General features: G+C 37.9%; 1 protein-coding gene across 2 annotated transcripts in view; it reads right to left on the bottom strand.

The window, feature by feature from the left end:
• Window positions 1-22,627, bottom strand: part of ZFPM2 (zinc finger protein, FOG family member 2) — a 309,416-nt gene that overhangs the window by 35,512 nt on the left and 251,277 nt on the right. The gene's annotated exons all lie outside the window — the stretch shown is intronic.

Below are 22,627 nucleotides of genomic sequence, written 5' to 3'. Positions count from 1 at the left end.
ATTGTTTTACTAATATATGTATGTATCAACAGCCTACAAAGCTGTTTTTGTCAAACTAATCTATCATTATCCAAGGAATTACTGATGGAAACTTTAGCTATGCTGTATATAACTGTAATAAAGACTGACAGTTGCACAGTTTCAGGAAGAAAAATTACATCAAAAGGTCTTCTCTCACCTAGGTGTGAATATCATGACATCAAGTCAAAATGACTGTCCACTGGAACTAACATACCATAGAAATGAGTGTGATAGATTACTGAGAAGATTGTCAGAGGCCTGAAGGAAAGGCATTGGTGTTCATAATTGTGATTTTCTGTGTTTAGTGTGTCCATACTCAGTTCAGATAGTACCCTAAAAATCAAGTGACATCAGCATAGGAGATATTTACCTTTCTGTATGAAAATATATAAAGCTGAACAGTAGTGCATAGTAGGAAAGAGCAAGTGGGATTTTTTTTTCTGTTCTGATTCAGAGTTTGGCTTGCTGAATGCTGCATCACAGACTGTTAAAGAAAGACCCTTATTCCCAGGACTAATGAAAACAAAGCCTGTGGAATACAGCCTAACTGTTCTTTTAGTATAAAAATGTCTATTCTTTTTGTCCCACAAACAGAAAATGTTAAATTGCACAGTAAAAGGGTGTACCACTAAATTATGTTTTCACTCATAAATAAATAGGATGTGAGCTCTGTTTTATCAAAGTTGACATCAGGGTAAACTTGAAGAGCATCATTGAGGTGCATGATTCATCTTGAATATGTTCACATTCCATATATATATTTATGTATGTGCATGTGTAGTATATATGTTATGTGTTTATATATACAGATGTATGCACACATGTGGAGTTCATGAGATTGAGCAAAGCCAGAAAGGGAAGCAAAAGTGATTTTAACCTTTAAAATAAAGGGTATGACCCTAAGCTACTGATCATTCTACCCTGCATTATAACAGCACAAAATATAGCATAATAAGCTGCCAAGTGCATTAACTATGGATTTTTGATTGGAATTGGGAGATGGGAGAGGAGAAATCTCATTGTGCTTACTCTGTTATTTTAATTAATAAAGAATGAAATAGAAGACAAACTCAGTGTCCAAATAACAATGGACATTGAATGCTTATTTATATGACTATGGTGAATCTCTATATTCATAAAATAGGAAATGTTTTCATTTTCTTCTTAGAGGTCTGCTACACAATCTGAGTATTGAATAGATTCACTTCAAAGTTGAAAATACAATCTTGTTTCACATACTTGGCACTAGTTTTGCTTAAAAATCAATTGTACAAGTTGCAGTGTAACAAAATACATATAGCTGGAGCCTAGTCTTCACTTCAGCTCCTATTGTTTTGCATGAAAAATGCATTGACTATAGTATTACGAGAGCAAATGTGCTGTATGCTGAAAAATTCTGTCACTTTCTATTAGCTGTAAATTATCGACTAGTATAAACCCTAATTTCATTTGTCACATTCTGTTGCATTGCTGCTCTTCCTTGTTCCCATTCTGTCATTCTGGCAGGCCCACTCTGCCCCAGGTATCACGGCATCGCCATCTGCACCCGACATCTGTCTCTCTATTGATCACACGGGTTTAGCACTTGATCAAACAGAGCACGACAGAATACATCTCTTTTTGCAGTACTGCCAATGCCAACTGCTGCATGAAATCTATTACAAAAGCATTCTTTTACCTAGTTTCTGAAACTGCAAATAGGTTTCTCCTCTTTTAAAAACATCTTCTTGTTGCTTTTTTTTTCTTTAACTGTCCGTCATTTATTGCAGAGGAAAGGAGAAAACAATAGGCAGAGAAAAAAGAGAAATACAGGATTTTTATCCCAGAATTTGCAAACTAAGATATTAGGCTACCTGAATTTAGATTATTTATTGATAGAAATGGCAACGTTAATTCACAGTTTGGTAGTAAACATAAATTTATCATTTTGCTGGGAAATGATGACACAAAACAGACTACATCAGAAGGTACCAAACAAGCACGTTGGAGATTCAGGCATTATGTGTGGGGAGCTTTAGGTGTCTTCAGTTTAGATGGCTGACCACAGCAAGTGACTTTGGGACCTTAGAAAGGTACATAGCAACTCACTGCTCAATCAGCCTACACAAAATTAGTGCATCTGAGGACTGATCTGGCATGCTGACCTGGAGGAGAGACAACAGGAAATTCTTGGCACTGGAGTATGTCTGAAATAAAATCTCCTTCTCCAAATGAGATACCCATAATGAGGTCTGTGCACCAGAGGAGATGCCTCCATTCTTTTGTGAGCAGGAGTGAGGAGTTTCTGAGCACGAGCATGTAAACAAGCACTAATGACTCTTTAAAACACTAAGAAGGTATGCACTATATTTTGCTTAGGTATTCTAACTGTACAAGTGATATAAGAATGTAGGATAATCCAAGATGGTCACCACACAGGCTTTAACACAGCTATACCAGTTATACAAGCGGAGCATTTGGCTTCTTTCTCGGTGCAAACAGGAAAAAATAAAGTCTCAGTCTCACAGTATTCTTTCACAAAACAGCCTGTGACTAACTCTGACACTAAATGGAAATAAGATCACTTGGAACTTCATAAAATTAATCATATAATCATAGAATGGCTTAGGTTGGAGGGGACCTTGAAGATTATCTAGTTCCAGTGTCCCCGCCATGGACAGGGCTGCCAGCCACTAGCTCAGGCTGCTCAGGATCCCATCCAACCTGGCCTTGAATGCCTCCGGAGATGGGGCATCCAGAACCTCTCCAGGCAGCCTGTTCCAGCACCTCACCACCCTCTGAGTAAAGAGTTTCTTCCTAATATCTAACCTAAATCTCCCCTCTTTTAATTTAAAGCCATTCCCCTTCCCCCTTGTCCTGATACTATCAGATCATGTAAAAAGTTGGTTCCCCTCCTGCTTGTAAGCTCCCTTCAAGTACTAGAAGGCTGCAATGAGATCTCCCTCGAGCCTTCTCTTTTCCAAGCTAAACAAGCCCAGTTCTCTCAGCCTTTCTTCATAGGAGAGGTGCTCCAGCCCTCTGATCATCTTTGAGGCTCTCCTCTGGACCCACTCTAACAGCTCCACATCCTTCCTCTACTGGGGGTCCCAGGCTTGGACACAGTACTCCAGATGGGGCCTCACAAGGGCAGAGAAGATGGGAACAATCCCCTCCCTCTCCCTGCTGCCACCCTGCTTCTGATGCAGCCCAGGATGTTCTTGGCTTTCCAAGCTACAAGAGCACACTGCAGGCTCGTGTCCAGCTTTTTTTCCATCAGGACCCCGAAGTCCTTCTCTGCAAGGCTACTCTCAATGAGCTCTTCTCCCAGTCTGTACTCCTACCTGGGATTGCCTAAACACAAGTGCAATACCATCTACTTAGCCTTGTTAATCCTTATTAAATTCTTATGTATGTGCCCACATTTCAAACGTGTCCAGATCCTTCTGGATGGCATCCCTTTTCTGTTGTGTCAACTGCACCACTCAGCTTGGTGTCACGAGCAAAATTCCTAACGCTCAATCCTACTGTCTAAGTTATTGATAAAGATGGTGAAGAGCACTGGTCCCAGTAAAGACTCCTGGGGGACACTACTTGTGACTGCCCTCCACCTAGACATAGTGCTGTTGACAACAACCTTCTGGCTGTGACCATCCAGCCAATTCTTTATCCATCAAATAGTTCAGTCTTTAAATCCATATCTCTCCAATTTAGAGATAAGGTTGTGGTGTGGGACCATGTCAAAGGTCTTAAATTAAGCTTTTTCATTGGACAAATAACCAGCATAGGTGTAGGTGATATTATGGGTCAATTGTCCTGGAGAAACATCTATCAAATTATCATACAATTAACAAGCTACAATGTAAGTTGTATCCTTGCAGAACAACTCAAAATAATGGTTAAGAAAAAATATTGTTCAGAAAAATTGTGAAATTCCGGAATTATGTCTGGTTACAAAGGCCTTATATTAACTTTGGCAAACAGGGTGCTCTCGAGTTCTGTTAGAAAAGTACTTCAGAGGTTACTACCACCAAAATGAATGAGGCATACAAGGCTTATACATTAAATTATGTGCTACAGAAATCACAAGGACAATACATCTGCTTCTCAGATACACTATTATGGATTAACAGCATATAGGAATCTTATGATAATATCAGCATGCTTTCCACAAGTGGATAACACATTTCTGTCAGTTATAATGTATTTTAAATTCACTGGGTAAACAAAAGGGCATGTACTTTTTGAAAACAAATGCTAACTTTGTACTTGCAAACTATTCAACAACCCAATAGTCACGTGCTGCTTTCTTTATTTATGCTTTCTTTAAAAATTATGCTGAAAAAAGAATTCATTGTTATGTGCAATCAGATTTACAAAAAAACCAACAAAACACCATGAATGTTAAAAGACTATTTTCCTTGTTTCAACTGGCAGTATTAGTTACAACACAGGAATTAGACCGGCATCTAGCAATGTATTATTCATTAGATTTTTTTGTAGCCAAATACATTAGAGTATATAGTTATACCAACAAATTAATATTTTAGAGCTAATTGAAATTGTTCTTCCTATAAAGATTAAGCTTCTTCCCACCCTACACACTTCAGTCATTAAAATAACACTTTTAATGCCTTGTCTAAATGATGTCTCACATTAATGCAAAGCTATATTAAAGCACTCAAATGACCAGTTCTTTTGTAATGCATTCTATATGATCAGACACTGGGTCAAAGCTGGGCAGTGTGTATGAAGTGGTATCAAGTGGAAGCTAATTAAAATATATTCTCTATAGAACTTTACAGAAAAAAGAGAACAGTAATCATCAGAAGGTAGAGTCTGAAAATGGCATTTCTGAAAGGCTTGCAATATGATTTATTCTATTTGCATGAAGATACTTTTCGGAATAAAGGCTTAAGAAGATGGCAAGAATACTTCAATTACAAAGTACCTTATTTCATTCTCCACAGTCTCAGGGATAACCTGCTTCTGGTTTGTTCAAAACATAATTTTGCAGTGTTTATGTTTGTTTACAGAAACAGAATTGATATACCTTTCTCAAAATCAACTTAAAAAAACCACAACACAACATTTTCATGAATAAATCAAGACAAATATTTGATTCAACTTTTCAATTATGGAATTCAATTTCATTTATAAGAATTTTAACTCAAAAAAATGATGTACCTAAGCGAGTAACTAGTAATTGAACCTGAAAAGAGACAAATCTCACTTCTTTTATCACAGTAAGTTCACCCCCTAAATCAATCAAATCTGTCTCTTTCTTTAACAAAATCCATGAAATACAGTACATTTCCTTTTTTTTTATGACTTGCAACCCAAGTTTTACAACACAGAAGTTGAATCTTCCTAAGATAACTGAACCATTCTTTCCTCTATTTTACTTTTACTGATTCAGGGAAGGAGAAATAAATATGGCAAAGGATGACATTCTCTTGATATCTCCATGTTACCCCAGAGGAAAGACTTTCATCAGATGCTGCCATTTCGTGCTCAAATGTAGGTAGACTGGTGGGGGCAGCTACAGCCAAGCTTGCTGAGTTAGCAAGAGACAATTAGGCTGCATTTGTTCAGGCTTTGGTCATTTTGTCAGATAAGGCATCAATCCCCCTTATCCACTGACTTATCTCTTTTTTCTTTTTAAATATGAATTTCAGGGATGTGGGTGTTAAGAAGATGGATGAAGCATTTTCTAAGGATAAGATGTGGAGGGGTAGAAAGATCTTTTGTCTGATCTAGTGCAGTAATTCTTATAGATTTAAAAAAAAAAACACAGAATGAACCTTTTAGTCCCATTCAGTTTGCTGAATTTACTATATCTATATACAGCAGTGCAAGCAGAAACATTGATTTTTCTTTTTCCTCAAAATAACTTATTTATATTAATTGCTAATCTATATAATGTCCTTTTCTATGTCATAAGTCTGGTTGTGATAGACCTCTCCAGTCACAGTTCATGGACTGGTAATAGTAAGCGTGCATTTTTTAGGAGCCCTGTGACAAGCTTTTTTCCCCCTTCCTTAGCTTTCTTTTTCATTTTTATTATTTGTGGATTATTTTGATATGGGCTTAATTACAAGTCTTCCAAGAATAGGAATTTGCATTTGCACTCTCACTCCTGTGCTACAGCCGTGGTGCTTCATGCAGATGTGTCTGTATTGCAGTAGAACATCTCGTCCCATTTCAAGCAAATATATGCTGGTTCATTTTAGTTTCAATAGCTAAAACTTAACCACAGTAAGAGTGAAAGTGGCACTCCTGTATTTTTTGTGGGAGCCGCAGCTGGGTGTTCAGTCAGTGCCTGCTGCAGCTGTGATGGGCCACAGCAGACAGTTCCAAGCTTCTGTCCCAACACCTAACTCAGCCTCAGCAATTGCACTGTAGCCTTGTCGGGAAGACAGGGTTGAAATTAGTTTTTCCTTTTGTTTGGAAAAATATTTCCTGAAATAATGCCTTTTTTTTTTTTTTTTTTTTGTATTAACAATTGCAAAGTGTAAACTTAGGTGCAGTTCAAAGTACCCTTAGCAGAATCTCTGCCCCTTTGCCTCATTGCTCCCGGGGGAGGTTTTCTCCTCTCTCTCCTCAGCAGCACCAACCAGTCTCTTACACATTGACACAAAAAGGGGTTGGCAGTCACCTGGCAGCATAATCCCAAGCCTAAAGGAAGTTTGTGTATGTCCCTGAGTCTGCCCACCCCATGACTATGGCCATAAATCATATTCTAGCCTTTGCTAGCTTAAATAACAGTCTTATTAGCTTAGATCAGAATCTGATCTTAGCATCTATGTGAAAGAAAGAAACAAACAAACAAATACACTGCAGGGATTCATCAATCCTCTTTAGCAGATATACAGCTTAAGTATGTCCTCAATGCAGTATCTTTGATAACCTGGCAAACCACCCCCTTATCTTATGAATCTCAAGTGCCATTAGCATACAAGGCTCATATGCTGAGAATCAGGTGAGATTGCAAGAATTTTTACACTATCTCTCCTTTAGTGTAATCATGCTTTAATCTCTAACGGGAATCAGAGTCTGCTTGTAAAATGCCAATAAGTGATTCCCTCTCACCTAAGATCTAAGAGCATAGGAAGAAGGACTGAAAACATGGTGGCAGAACTGAGAGGAGGGTGACAAAATAATTCAAGCTCATTTTCACTGATTTTAGAGCTGGAAGAATCTGTTGCAGGTATGAACTCTGGCTTCCTGCATGCTGCACAGCCTAGAATTTGCCCAGTAATTGTGGGAACTTCTTGCGCTTCACAGTCCGTGGTCAGATTTTTCCTTTTCAAAGAGTATACAGTTTCTATTAAAATAAAATTATATCCAGTATATCACATTTAAAGTGTCCCAAAGACTTATTAATCACTGTTTTAAAAGCGCATTTACTTCCAATAAGAGTTCTTTTTGCTATCCAGCCTTTGGCCTTTGGATACTGTTGCATCTTTACTGCAAGGTGGGAGAGCTATTATGACAGAAAGAGGAGATAGCACTAGATATTGGGATGCAAATATATGTTGTTTGGAAAATACCAATACAAATTAGAAATTTTTTGAAACTACATAAAAGACTAGATTTTTGGATGTTCTCCATTAAAAATATTTAACAAAACTATTGTTTTCAGTGATTATATACAGTGTCCGTGAGGATCCTGTTTATAGGGAAAGAGTAACTTTAATCCTGAAAGAAAACTTCAGATTAGTCAAAGTATCAGAGACACAACTAGTCTGTCTCTCTCCAGACTAGTGATAGGTAAAAAATAGCGCATGCTGCAAAGATGCAAGTATTTTTTTTTCAGTTCTTCAAAGTATTTTGGGGAATTACATATGTTGTTAGCTTTCATTTTCCCTCGACCCTGAACTTCCAGGTGAAAATGTCATTTTATAGTAAATTGTTTCATAAAATTCATCAGTGACACCTGTTTAGTTAGTCAGATGGTCAATACACTACAAGGTCCAAAATGTAGATGACCTTGTGAGACAGTGAACATACAGGAAAAGAATATAAAGGAACACAAATGCTAAACTTATATACAGTAAACTTTTGTATAAATACATGTTTACATAAAAATATAAAACTAGCAAGGATGATTTATAGAACGTCTGTGCACATATCTTTATGTCACACAAATACTGTTGTAGGCTTCCAAATAATCAAAATTAACAGGAAGTGAAAGGAGACTGTCAATAGCAGCATGCGATTTAAAACTGAAAACTATGCTACAGAAAATGCTGGGATTTGAGCGACTAATCTTCAGATTAACCCCTATGGCTCACTCAGAGATCGTTGTATGAAATACAAACAGCTATTACATCAGCTTTACAAGTGCAGATGAAGCTCATGGTGGTCAAACTAAAAGCAACACACTTCAGAAACATGTAGGGTTTTTTTCCTGAGGATGCAGGACAGCAGATACATATCAACATTCTGCGCAGAGCTTTAAAGATTAACAAATCTTGTATTTCTTTTACTTGTAGCTTCAGATCATGTCATACCAGACAAGCTCTTTATTTTTTGAGTACATCCTTCAACACTAAGAGCAGTACTGTCTCTTTGGATTGTACGTATCCGTAGCAAATAAAAATTAGCAAATGAAATACATGAGTAATATGCGTTGGCTGTAAAAATGTCATAATCATTTTAGTTACTGTTGGATGTATTAGTTTATTAAAATATTAGCATTGGTTAATGCATTCTATGAGAAACATAGGCCAGCTGCTCTTCAGATTCTTATAGAAAGAAATAGAGAATGTAATTATTCTTCTTTTAAAATTGTCAGCCTTTTACATTTGCGAAGCCTGAGCCTTTAGTTTAAAAAATTCAAGGTAGACTAGGTAATAAACAGATGACTTGATTATGAATAAATTACAATTCTTCTTTCGGTTTTAATGTATACATTTTACAGCCTTTGGCTTTCATTATGAAGTGAATATAATATGAAAATTCCATAAATGCAATTAGTTGCTGCTTCACTTGTGGATTAGATCATCACTAGAGAGATAAAATTACAAACCAAATTCTATTTCCAAGTGCGCTGGAAGAAATCTGGGGTAACTGAATAGCTTAAGTGCATCTGAGCATAGAAAATCTTAGTAGCGTATTGGTTTTACATATGTACAAAAAGAAGGCTATAACTGTGCTAGTCCAGCAAGTAGAACCTTGCAGCAATAGTGCCAAATGTGGGCACTCTTCATTTCTAATTGGTGTGCTTCCCACCCCTTACAGTACTCATGTGTCGCCACACTCGCTCCAAAGCAGCGCTTTTCATAGCTGCGACCACCCCATCATAAAGCTTGTCAAGCAAACACCCCAAAAGGGAATTGGTGCAGAAATGGTAATATGCAAAGAAGTGGAAATTGCTTCTGTTAAACATGAACTGGAATATAGAGGAATAAAATACATACCAAAGAACAGAAAGCATGGTCTATCTTGTGTTATTTGGACCAGCAAGGGTGGGATGGAAAATATCTTAAACAAAACAAGGGTATAGAGCTGGGAAACATTGAAATTTTGATGAGATATAAATTTTATTTCCTGTATTTATTAAATAAATCTGGACTTACTGCAGATACATTTAGCAACTTCATTAGTAATAATCTGAAAAAAAATGGATTTTAGGATCTGTTTTTTGTCACTGATACCTTACTTAAAGCACTGTATTTCTTATTTAGTATTAGGAACCGAGATTCCCCAAAGGATTAACTCAGTATTATTGATCAAAAATAGGGAGGTGGAGTGCAAAAAGGAATCGTTCTTGGGAAAAATATTTCACATGTGATGACAGATTTAAAAAAAAAGTAATTTCTTGAAAACAACATTGAGCAATCTGGGAAGAGATGTAGAGAGATGTAGGAGATCAGATGATGGTAAGACAAAGTTTCTAAAGGGCATTAATGCCCTACTTTCAGAAGTCAGATCTCCTTGGCCATCAGCCCATTACCAGGAACTTAATCCTATGACCTCTGACACCAGTGATTTAAGAATCCGTATTTTCTTGAACAGCACAGAGTAATGTAAGACTAAGTAACTTGTTAAAATGGAAATTAAGGCTTATTCCTTCCAGTTTTGCACAGTGGCCTTTGTTTGCTTTTCTAACGAATGCCTATTAGATCAGAACATGTCTTGTTTGTCTGACCTTGACCTGCTGGGCTACACAGGTGTGTAACAGATAGCCACGAGTACAACCAGGATTAGGGATGCTTACTGAAACTCCAGATTACTTGTTTGACTCACATGGAAAAGCAGTCTGTATTTTTTCCCGATTAAAGCATCAGGGAATTCCACTTCAGTGGTGTGTAAAATTTTTATAAACTCTGTTCAAAAAACAGCATTATCATTATGGTAGTCAGACTGTAAAAGATTGGCTTAAATGCACTCATCTGTGTTTCTCATCTTTTTTCTTCCCTTCTAAATATCTTCATGTAACTGTCTTTCTCATTCGATATGTTTATCTGTACACGACTCAGATGCCTTTGTACACATATGTAAAAACTCCCCCAAACTCCACAGGAACCTTTCTGTGCATGTGAAGTGCAGGTTATTTATTAATATGCTCACTAGGATTTTGGCAAAATGAGCATTGTTGAATTTAGAATTCTTCCTTTAAATCATATCATTAAGGATAACATTACATCATTAAGTGAAGAAGCAGTTATTGTGTTTTTAAGAACGAGTTTTAGGAGCATTCAATGTACAGCATGTTTACAAGGGAGCAGAAAAAGGCAGCCTGTCTTCACAATATGAATGTAATCTCCACACAGACCCAACTGTTTCTTGTTTATGACAAAGGAGTAAATAATCCATTGATCTGGCAGCAGGGCACCTGCCTTACCAACCGACTATGCATCAGTGGTCCCTGAACCCTCATTATTTTTCCTCAATTAAAGTTCATAGTCTCCTAAAGTCTGTGCTGAGCAGATGTACAACTGTTCTTGACTGCTGAACACAGAAGAATCTCAAATTTAGAAAACTACTGCCATTTCGTAAACCCTAGAAGTGCATCATTTGTTGTGGCAAAGAAACATTATAAACAATATGTCTCTTTTATAGGCTGCTATGCCAGCACACTAAAGAAAAGAATATTAAAGCTCAAAAACTGTCATATAAGCAGCGTGTTATGAATAATGTAATGTGAGTTTTTTTATGATTCAAATAATGGTTACTGAAATGAAAAAATAAAGCCTTCCGAGGTGTATAATGTAAAAAATGTGACTCATATTTACCTAGAATTAAACACAATTGATATATGAACAAAATCAAACTAGAATCAATGATCTGCAGAGAAATCCAAAGTATAATAACTGATAAATCACAAAAAGTAAAATTGAAGTTATGTGTGCTGTACAATTGCTGTAGGTTTGTGTAGTTCCTTCTTTTGCCTCATGCATGGGGAGATGCTCATTTCCAGCACAAATCAGCTTAAGAAACAAGCGAAGAACACATTTTGGGGGGACAGTTAAAGTTCACAGCGCAACATTTGTCAGGTTCTCTCCTGCATGATTCCACACAGCGCTGCTGCCACAGTATGTGCTGTACTGAGTGCAGCAGATTGCAAGTCTGGAGGTCAGAGTATGTGCTTGAAGCATCAATAGCTACACCTGTCATTTTAGTTTTTCTGGGAAGAATATGTTATTGTTAACATTGCAGCATGCAAGAGCCACAATTTGACTTCGAGGCTGGGCACTGAACTTGGAAGCTCAGTCAGTGAAAATATTACCATCCGTGGATTAGGGGAGGGCATTTCCTTCAGTGCCCAATCTATTCCGTTAGGATGGATGTGCCTGTTTCTACTTGGAACTATATGTAGCAGTTTAGGTTCTGTGAGACTGCAACACCATGTTTCTGAAACAAAACTGCAGAAAAAGGAATTGAGAAGAGAAAGTATTAGGGAACTCATCATCCAGCCAAAACAGCAGAAGAGATTACTGGCTGCATTCTCATGTTATTAGCAGAGGTCATTTTCTCCTTTCGGCTTTTACAACTGTTTACTTCTCCTGGCTTATTTTCACAAATATTTTGCAGAAAGCTACCTAATCTAATGAAATCTCTACCCTGTAGCTTACTTAAAACTACTCATGCTGAACTGACGATTCAATCATTATAGCGTTTGATGAGGATGTAAGCACCTTTGCACAAAGGTAATGTTGATATTTTAAGGGAAGCAGAAATTGACAAAGATAACTACCACAGTTTCCTGGGGAATCACTTCTCTGTGAAAAGGGCTTTTGTTGAATTTAGTCCCAAATGAACGTCACACATCTGTATGCAAATCTCTGTATGTTTTATTTCATGGAACAAATGATAAAACTGTCAGACAGGCAGTTTCACTCTTGCACGAGAAAGAATACAGGTGTCCAAGCAACACACACTTTTTGTTTACATAGGCAGTACAGGATGCGCTTCTGCATACCAGAATTTGGGGTACTCAGTGGGTGATCACTGTGACTTGCAAGTAAATATGTATTTATAGGCAACTTAATATAAAGGAGCATGCTAAAACGTAAGTGCTTTCTTGCCACAAATAGATTTGTGTACACACACTACATCCATGTGAACTACACAGAAAAATTTGCAGCATAGTATAGATCATTTCACTGCAGAAGCAGAGATGCACAATTTCCAGTAGACAGACAGGTTTCATTAGATACTGGAACACAAAGGCTCTCCTCACGCACTAGCATCGGGTATGGCTCTAGAGATAACTGGGATTAAACCCCACCACAGTTCAAACCCCTGCTGCCACAGCAGTGCTGCAATACCTGCAGGACAAACCTTGTGCCCGCTGCATTCCTCTGCCCTACACAGCTTTGTGCCTGGAAGCAGCCCATGCTTAGCCCACTCCTGCCAAACTACACTGCTGGCACAACACAGGGCTGCAGGGTGCTGCTGGGAGCTGTTAGGAGCTGCTGGGAGGTACTGGGTGCTGCTGGGTTCTGCTGGGAGCTGCGGTGGATTTAGGTATCCCTGGCACATCTGAGAGAGCCAGGGGACTCAGTACCACCAGGTCTGCCCTGCCGGGGACACTTCACCAGATGGTGAAATCCACAGGGACAGGTTTCAGATTTCCACCAAAATTGGATAAGCTCAAAAGCAGTGAACTTGTCAGAGGAAAAATAAAACCCAGAGCCCGCCCTTCAGAAGGAAAACCCCTTCTCTGACTCTCTGTCTGAATACATTACTGATACGATGCACTGTGGCACCATATGCCTCTGGAGGCACAGGGCCGGTGCAGGATCCCAAGGTGGGAGCCCGGCAGCCCCACAGGGCCCTGCTGCACCCATCTGCCAGCTGGCAGTGGCAGCAAGGCCAAAGCTGACATCTCCTGAACTTACTGAGAAGAGACAGTGATTGAAAAATGCGTTTTACAGTTTCCTTGCAGCCTTTTCTAGCTTTCCCCAGGATGTGTACAAAAGAATCAATTCTTCTGCATATCAGCTCTTACACCTGCAGATGTGGAGAGTGGCCATCACTCTTCAGCGCGGCACTTGGCTGCTCCCAGAGTGTGGCAAGCCCTACCAATGTGTTCCCAAACCTCTCTGACACGTAGGTACTAGCACAGTCCTCTCCTCTGTCACACCGCTCTCGATAAAACTGTCTTTGGTACACCAGGCCTAACCTCTCCACGCAAACCTCCTTACTTAAACATTTTGAATTATTAACACGTGAAATACTATGCTCAGTTCTTTTGAAGCAATGCCTCTGAAAACTCGGCTCAACCTGTTTCAGGTTTTCTCAACAGCTATGATATCCTTTACATTGAAAAGTACTGCAACATCTGTGAGCTGGAAACATTTCAAACTATCCACCAAATGTTATCAACCAAAATTAGTAATAACAGAACTACACTGACCTCTCTTGCAGCTTTGTTGTTTCAGAATGTTTGGGCTGACTTTCCTCTGGCTGTGTAAGAAGGCAGCACTGGATCTTTTAAAAGAAATACAATTTACTTCTAGGACTATTCAAATATGGCTCTTGTTTTTAAGACTATTTCTTATAGAATGATCAAAATTTTAGTAAAATGGTATGTAACTTTAAATGCATCACATAGTTTCAGCATGTAAGAGACTGAGTTTTACAGTTTTCTGACCTTCACACTCAAATTTAGCTTCATCTGATTCAAACTATTATTAATAGCTTTAAAAACTATTTATGTGCAACACCTCGAGGACCTTGCCTCACTTTTGTGTAAAGTGGAAGAAACTAATGGAGGTAAGGCCCTACCCTGAAAAAGAACCTATGAAAATGGTGGGGCAATCTAACTCAGAGGTGTCATATGCTTCTTATGCTGTCTATTCTGGCACTAGAAATCTTGCTTTCAAATCCTGTCCTAAATTTGAGCAATGGCAGGTCAGGTGCAGTTCTTGATGAGGTGCAGAGTTTGCTCTGACTACCTCAGTAATTACTTTCTAATATTATTAAACTTTTTACATGAAGTAATTTCTCTTCTGATTGATCCACAAAGCTCAGGTCAGAGGCCATCTAATTATAAAAAGTTGTAGATCCATCTTCTTCATTTGAAAATACTTCTTGGTCAAGAGCTGAAGCAAAGTTCATATTCCCATTTCCAACTCTCCGACCATTCTAAATCACTTAAAAGCAAAATATAACTAAATAATTTATTTGCTGATAAAATGGCAGAAAAATCATTATTCTCTTACTGCAAAACTAAAGGATATTCCAGTTTTTATAGGCCTTGGTTGTAAGTATAAGATAGCATGAGCATATAAATGATTTCAGTTATGCTTTAATAGTGCTTAATAAATCAAGATTGCATATTAAAGAATACATTGACACTCTAAACCTTTAGCATAATATTTAATTAAGCACACTACTACTTTGATCTCCATATTACTGAGCTGGGTCCAGTGCCTCTTCTGCCACAAGTGAAGCCCTCACAGACCTGAATTGTTTAGTTTCTTCCCCTAAAACGTATAGGAAATGTGCTAACGAAAATACAGGAGAAATAATAATAGTGGAAAAATTCAGGTTATATTATTCATGGATCACATTCTTCTTTTATCTTGCAATACTTAATCTTAGCTAAAGAACTTGTTGCGGATCTGCTTAGAGCCGACTGGTCAGGCAGAAACAGCAGTGCTGCTACAAGGCTGTTTTGGAATCCATAAATTCAATTTACATCAACTGCTTTCATTTAAAATGTAAATATTTTATTCCTATTGTGCATTAAAAAAACATCTTTCTAAATGGATTTTAATACCGATGCTCCAAAATTTAACTACATGTAGCAGCTAGGCCTAATTGACAACAGCGTTAGCTGCAGATGAACTTTGGTTAACCCTGTAGGATAAGGGAGTATATAAGAATAAAGGAGTAACTTCAGCATATCAAGCTGTTAATTGCTGAGAAAGCCAGATGAGCCAATTTAGAAAGGGATATTCTCTACCTACTCTATAGCTGAGAGTGTCCCATGGGGACAGAACCCTGGGTCCCCCCAGCCCAGCTTGGGGACTACACAGAGCACAGCTGCACTCTTCTTCTGCGTTGTGTCGTGTCCCTCCACGGAACAAGGCAATCACGTAATTTGTAAAACTGCACATATCTGCAATTAGACATGTTTTAGTACTCGATCCATTCAGCCCCCATGTTGTCATTTGAACCTATGCTGGCAGGTCAGACCTCTCACAGTCACCTGCTTACCGCATGTTTATTGAATCGAACATTAGGAATATAGTATCAGTGTTCTCAGTGATCTATTCCATTAACTGAAATCAAGATGAAAATAGACAGGTAAGACAGGAAAACAAAATTAATACATTTTAAGTGAAAAATATTTTAAGAGAAAGATTCACCAGATTTTTTTAAACCAGTTTGTGACTGGGCGATGATAATGTATGGTGTGAGGTACGAGGATTTGTAAGAAATCACTTTCTTTTCACTAACATTACCACACTGATATATTTAACATAGACATTTACATGCTTTGCATTTTAAGTGCCTCTGAAATTCAAGCACCAAGCCTGCACATTTCAGCAGCACCATCAGATGTAATGAGTTATGGTACTATCGGCATGTTGATAAGCTATAGCCCAAAGAAGAACAAGAAGGAAGTATAAAAAATATGGCCAGAGGATGGGATAAAATTATCAGCGAGTGTGTTTTCCTGTTTGGTTTTAATCTACATTTAATTAAATTCTTATCTTCTGTGTACTTATGGTCGCATTTGAATGGCGAGACTGCATTCATTATGAATGGTAAAACTTAACTCAGAGAACATTTCATGTGGCTTCTTTAAAAAAAGGAAAAGGAAAAATACTGTCTTTATTCTTTGCTCTTAGGTCTTTTTAAAGAAGGGTTAAGTTACTCTGGGCTGAAATGGTGTTCTGCACTTAACCTTCAGGTTAACTGATTTCTAAAGTTTCTCTTTAATCAATTTTTTAAAAATGTATAATTTGGAAATGTTATTATCAAAATTTTGGTTCAATGAAGTCAGCAATGGGGCAGTAATGAAGCATGCTAAATAAATGTTTCCTTCATTCTTAGAAACAGATAATGATAACAAAGTTTGTATTAGTAATATAAAATTTGTGTCTTATGCTGCATCCAGAATTACTTTTAGCCATCAAATGATCCCAGTCTTCCCTTGGAATTAATAAGATATTAAAAAATATATTTTAAAATGACTTTTGTGAGTTTCATATAGTATTTTTCTTTTTTTTTCTATTTTCCAGATCACTGGGCTGACCATGGAGTCCTCCTTGGACAAAATTCAGCTTCAAACTTTTGTAAATAAGGAGGCAGAATTGGGTACTTTGTTTTACTTAATAGTTTCAAATGTATTTGGGGGGCAAGAGACAAGTGAGATCAGAAATGACATTACCAGCACAAAAATAGTATCTAAGCAAAATTATTAAAAGATATAACAAAGTGAAACAAAATAGAAAGCCTTCCTTATCAGACAGTACAGCAACTACTACACCATATATATTTTTAAAGCATTCCATTTAGCTATCATTTTCTAAGAGATTCTATCTTGCAATGCAAAATCATATGACACTGTGTCAGAAACATCCCTGTGACTTTTATATTACATACATTTATTCTCCTTCTTTGAAGGACCTATCCCCAAGACACTTTAAGGACATCTGAGAGGTACAATGCATTCATGCAAACCCAAGCTCTACCAATATTACTTCTCCTCAAATTAAACATATTCCTGCAGTAGTGAATACTCATTTTCCTGAGTTAACCCCAGCAAAGGCCCTGAAAACTGATCAGCTTTGAAGTGTGGACTGATAATTAACAAATAAGGGGAGCTACTGCAGGTAGAACATTTCAGGGTCAGAAGTCCTACAAGGAAAATGAAAACACTGGCAGCAGAAAGTAATTGTTTTCCTGCTCATTTGGCTATTGAATTTCAACACCCCCTTCCTCTCCGAATTTTGGATTTTATATACCTCCCCTTTGTTTTTTCCCTCCTCTTCAAGTATTATACTACTGATGATACATAAAGGCAAAGAGGAAAGTCAGTTTTATCGAGTTTTCTAACTAAAAAATAAACCACTAGAACATAATATTTTAAAGCTGAATTTCTATAACTGAAATTCAAACTTAGTCTTTTTTCTTCTACCTCAAAATTAACTAGTGCTTGAAAAAAGAATAAGTATAAGCTTTATAAATCATATCTTTTCAGAGCCCATTGGATTCCTCAAAGCTGTACTACTAATGGTGAGTTTTACTCAATGGAAAGCCAGCTGAACTCTGAATCAGCTCTGAAGCTTCACAATGAAGCACCAGCTGGAGAGCACTGCCATGCTCTAATTTTTCAGGTTTAGAAACAGGAGTAGCTCTAGCAAAGTCCTCATTCAAAATAAAAAATTTGTAATCATTCACTAGGCCAATTTAATAAAGCACAAATATGTTAAGTAAAATAGCTCCCTCATTGCAGCATCTACCATTAAGTGTTAATAAAGATTCCTAGATTGATAACTGAGTCACGTATCCTCTGTCAACACTGCTGTGGGAAAAGCAATTGTCAGTTCTTCCACTTGTATCCAACTACGTATCAACACAACCAGAATTTGTCTTTTTTAAGTATTTGCCAGCTAATTCACAACTAACCCACAATTTAAGCTGAAGCAAATCACTTCACTGCATCTGTCAGATCAGTTTTGAGAGACAACACAGTCCTGGCTTAATCCTTTAAACACTCAGATATATAGCTGTGGCACTGAAACAAGGAAGGTAGTTGTCCTGGGTTTCCGTTCTTAACTCAGATCTTAAGTAAACCGAATCAATCCCTCTCTCAAAATGCCTATCTCTCCACAGGGATTATCAACAGAGTCGGGCTGACACTGATCCCAATTCAGGTATCTCAGATACACGTCTAAAATTAGGGAAATTGGGACACCGAGCATGGTGCAATGCCACCTGGGAGAGCTCACAGAACATTTTCCACTGTCCGTTCAGATGGCATTGTGTTGCTCTGCATAAGACTGGAGGAACATTCTGTGGGGGGAGAAAGGGAAGAATTACATGGAAAATATCCTTTGTTAGAGGAAACCATGAATTAGTACCTTTGGATTTAGGAATCATATTAATGTGGTCACTTTCCTGGGCATTTCAAATAGCTTTGAAGGAGCTCTTGCAGGATGTCATGAGAGCTCTTGGAAGATCTGCTCCCAAAACCTGCTAAAACATTCAGTTGTAGCATTTGGTCTGTACATCTATTTTATTGCTATTAGCTGTGCTAGAAAAAAAACACCAACTCAGCTTGAAGAAAAAAAAAAAAAAAGGCATACATACCCAGCTAATCAATTGCATAACTTTTCTAAAAATGTCTTCAGCACGATGACATTAGGCAACTGTGAACCTGTTAGCTTCCAGCTCTGCTGTCAGTGCTATAATATAATGAATGCCAGCATGGTGTTCCAGTAAGCTACTGCCACCTGCTCCTCCTTGGAAAAAGAAGTCTCTTTTTTTGGCAGCCATCAGATGTCATTCCCAGTGCCCACTGGCAAGAATGATGACTTTTCACCATGGTCTGCTTCATGTAAAAAAGTCTTAAAAAGAGGCCTAATAGGGAGAGAGAAGGGATTAAGAGACTCAGGGCGGAAGGAGCACGGCAGGACCACCAGTGAATGATGAGTGTATCCAGGGTGTCACCATAGGGAGTTCATAAAACGTGGCCCAGAATGCTAGGAGACAAGAATAACCTTATTTCTATACTCTGCTTCTTGTTTTGTCTTCCCTGAGTGGTAGGTTTCATACTTTGTCCTCTTAGCCCTAAGAAGTGTGAGAAACTGAATTTACTCAGTTGAGAGGGTTATCTGTTGATTAATGAAAGTCTGGTGTGATGGAATATCATCCTAATCACAATACACACTGACCAAATACTACCATAAACGAAGGGGAAATAGCATTTGCTTTTTTAACAGCTACGGCAACTGGACTTTAGATTGGCAATTTTAGCAGCATTATGCTAAACTAACATACATGCAACTGCCATAAACCTAATGCACTGATTTTAATAGGTAATGCTGGCATTAAACGCTATTCAACACTGGATAGGTCTGTTCTTTGTATTTATATTTTTCTAATGTGCACAAGCACTTAACACGCACTGCATTTTTGCTTCACAAGGATTTTTACTGGAGTAAGAGGTACAGATTTACACTCTGTATTTTTGGGTGAAAAAACAAAAAAAAAACAAAAAGAAAAATTATAATACTCTTATTGTTTGTGAACAAAAGTAACGAACAACTCATGAAAAGTGAAGCAGTGAGTTATGACAAACCTGCCCTCACATGACAACAGTGATGATAAATAAAGTACACAAACCCAGACACATACCACACTCCATAATTCCTTGCAAACTCTAAGACTACAGTTTGTTTTGACAAAGGCTTTGCCTTCTTTGGCAAAAAAATTCATCTTTCTGCAGCATTGAAATAAAATAGAAGTAATTATTGTTCCATTTACTTTCAATTTTATCTAGTGTTCAAACAATTGTATAACAGAAGTTGCTGAAAAAACAACAAGAAAACAAAAACAAAACAACAAAAAACACAACACTTACTTTAGTACGGACAGACAAGGCTTTCCCCCCCCACAAATTTCTGCATTTCCTAGGCATGTGGAGGGTGTGGGGATGATGAAATTCTCTTCAGATTCTAAAGTTGAAACTTTTTTCTCCATTTCTGACTCTCTCACAACACAAGTATTTTTAAAAAGTCAAGCAAAAAGCAGTTGTGCCACATATCTACTGAGATTCAATGAAATCAGCCATCCATAGCATCCCACGATGGGATGCTCCTGCTGCTTCTCGTGCTTGCTGACTTATTCAGCACTGTCATCGCTTTAGCACATCTCATTATGATTCTTTCTAGCAGGAATCATCAACCTGGGTTCAAACCGACAAGGTTTTGTGAGGCTGTTTTTCATTACTTAGAATTCATCTTGTTCACAGATCTTTATGTCTTTAATTTTAAAAGCATTAACTAACACATTTGAATGGTTTATGTATATGTACTAAAGCATGTGAATTATCTTATTTGTGACAATTGTGAGTCTTCCATTCGATAGCTAGAATATAAATACAAGTTGCTTTGTTTAACTTCGAACTAATTTATCTGTAAAGGACAGATCCTGCTTGCTTCTCTAGCCGCAAGTCTCTCCGAGTTTATAGTTCTGTGTCTGAGTAGGGATTGCTCAGGCATCGGAAATTCCAAAATGAGATGAGCCACAGTTATGGCTTACTTTCTCCACAGATGTGTATCGACACGCTGGATATAGGCAAGACTTCCACATCACAAATTTAGTATGAAAAATGCTTTTCATAGATAAAAAATAAAAAAAAGAAGGAAAGGAAAAAGAAAAATCAATGTCAACAATCCATGGAAAAGGTCTGTGAGTCTACTTGCTTCTACTAAGCACCCACTATACTTATACCTCTGGTTGATCCATAGAACCACCCCTCCCCTCTGGCTAACTGCCCTCCTGGGTGGCTGAGGCTGTGCCATCTCCTACCAGGAGGCAGGGCCTGGAACTGCAGGCCACCTGTGCCCACACAGCACCGAGTGCTGCAGCAGGTACCAGCAACACCACCCACTGCAACCATCACAGATAAAACTTCATGGATGAAGATAGGCTTCTCATATACTGCTGAGGGATGTTAATTATCTCACTGTTTCTTAACGATCTCAAAAGCCTAGACTACTGGAAACTCACCCAGATTTCAGACTGAGGACTGCAGCCAGCAGCTCCAATCGCCAGGCACACAGGACTCAGTGTGTTAAACTTTTCTCGGAGGCCCACCTGAGAGCCCCAGCAAACTCCCACAGGTGAAAAGGATGACTGCCATCCTTCTGCCATCCCATTACAAGCACAGGGTGAGCTTCAATTCTTCAGGATAAATATGAAGCACTATTTACATACACCCTCCAAATCTGTATAAAAACTACACATAGCAATACAGAAATACAAGGAAGAAAATAGTGAAAATGAAGTATGGAAGCAGATGTTAGTCATATTAGCAAGTAGATTACTATTACTAGAAAGCATTTGAGAATCACATGATGGGACTCAGAGAATACTGAAAAATACTTCACAGAGTAGAGGCTCCATCCCTCCATTTTCTGTAAAAGTCTCTAATATGAGCCAGATGCAGTTGCTTGTTCACTATAGCTTCTTGTTTTTCACCATGTCTAGTATCATAAACACATCTATTTAGGACAACACAAAATGCCCAATGTTTAGTTTGTCCCAAATCACACCCATCACTGCAGGGGATGATGGCACAGGAAGTGTGAGGAGATTCTTCATTTTCTATGGCAAAGGAGAGATGTTGGGCACTACGTGCAAATCAGAGATCTTCATATTTTCAATCAGCAGCTACCGGTTTGCTCTTCCTGCTGTCCTACCCACCTCAAGAGTTGCTGAAATAAATGTTTGTGGAAAAGCTGCCTTATGTACATAAGATTCAGATGCAGAAATATGGAATCTCTGCACTCTGCTGAGCTAACTTGTATAAAAACCTATTGGATCATACATGTCCACAGAAGAGGGTTGACAGGATGTGCCCTACAGACAGAATTAAGACTTCAAGTGAGAAATAAGTAGGTAAAACAAATTAACCCAAAAGGGCAAAAAAAATCCTGCCTTGACACAAATTCTCTAAAAGTCACAGTAAAGCAATAAGAGGGAGGTACAGAACTGATGCTGCACTATGATTGTCTCTGCCGTTTTCAAGACAGAAATGTAGGTCCTTAAATTTTGGGGAAGATAAAGTAATTTTGAAAAGATGCATTGTAACTTGGGCGCATTTTTGTCTGTGAGAATGGTAGTTTTGCAACAGTGGAGCGGCAAATTAACTGTTTTCATTTGCAGTTTAAAATAGAAGTCACACAAAGTGAAGGATGCAATGATTTACTGCTCTATATCAAATTATGCAACAATTTAATGTAGCCATTGAATTATGATGTCATCATACTGATAATTTATTTAATTTAACCTAAAAAGGTTTACTGTTTTTGAAATAAATTCTATCATAATTTTAGTTTTTTACTTAAAAACATACGGAATATATATTTTATCTTAATAGGAACTGGAAATAATTCAATCCATGCCATTGAGAGTGTTCTGATCCCTCTGA

Source organism: Numida meleagris, chromosome 2 (assembly GCF_002078875.1).
Source record: "Numida meleagris isolate 19003 breed g44 Domestic line chromosome 2, NumMel1.0, whole genome shotgun sequence".
Taxonomy (NCBI): domain Eukaryota; kingdom Metazoa; phylum Chordata; class Aves; order Galliformes; family Numididae; genus Numida; species Numida meleagris.
Note: the sequence above shows the minus strand (reverse complement) of the source record. Positions and strands in the feature narration are given on the sequence as shown.